The sequence below is a fragment of the Morus notabilis genome, unplaced genomic scaffold (assembly GCF_000414095.1).
Source record: "Morus notabilis unplaced genomic scaffold, ASM41409v2 Scaffold78, whole genome shotgun sequence".
Classification (NCBI taxonomy): Eukaryota; Viridiplantae; Streptophyta; class Magnoliopsida; order Rosales; family Moraceae; genus Morus; species Morus notabilis.
In genome coordinates, this window is record NW_010367622.1 from 1,684,023 (window position 1) to 1,685,048 (window position 1,026).

The window sequence follows — 1,026 nt, forward strand, 5'->3', positions numbered from 1 at the left end:
TATATATATATATAACATACTAAACAACTAATGCCATACGCCTCTCTGCCCTCATACTTTCAAGTTTCACCTCCACGCCTCTTTCATCTTCTTCTTCTTCTTCTCTCAATCTCTGCCCTAGTTTTCCTCTCTGCCCTCAAATTTCCACATCTCCCTCATCTCAGCTGCCGCCTGCCCTCAAATTTCCACAGTGAGTTTTCAGATTTAGAGTAACTCACTCTCAAACTAGCGACAAGGTAAGTTATGTTCTTCTATTTTTTTTTTTTTGTTTTTTTTCTTGCTTCCATTAGAAAATGTTCGGTGCACACACATTGAAAGTTCGGCAGATTTTCAGCTTGGGGTTGCGAAAAAATTTTCAACTTTCTTTCTTTCCATTCCTTTCGTTCCTTTCTTACTTTTATTTTCCTATATTTATGGTTATTTATTTTCCTATATTTATGCTGATCAAATTTTTATTTTCTAATCACACACTTCAAGAGTATGTGTCAAACGAGCTAATTAGATCATTGCAGGTAATTTATGAAATGCAAGGATTCTCCCTTTTGTTTACACGTACTGATATATTTACACCCATGGACCTGTTTGCAGAATGTTGGTTCCTTCGTTTAAAAAAATTCATAATGCTCTAGATTCAGGGGATATGTTGGAGAGTTAACACTGTGATAAAAACTTGATAAAAACTTGAATATTTTGGATCAGCCTTAGTTGAATATTTTGGACGCGGCTACATGAATACTTGATAAAAACTACTAAATTCCGTGTGAATCCTCTTTTCTCTGTGGAGCTACATTTTTTGCATCTCTTATATGTGTATATATACCAATCACTTTCACCCATGTCAGTCTTAATTCTCCCCTACTCTTTTTTTGATCCTCCTACATGATTATGCTCTCTTTTTTGCGTTGCTACATGTTAGCCTATGGAGTATAGGAATGTGACATTACATTCCAGCCATGGGCCACTTAAAAAAGTTGGGCAGGCTCCTGAAAGTTTTTCTGATTTTGTTTTCTCTTAATTCTATTGTAG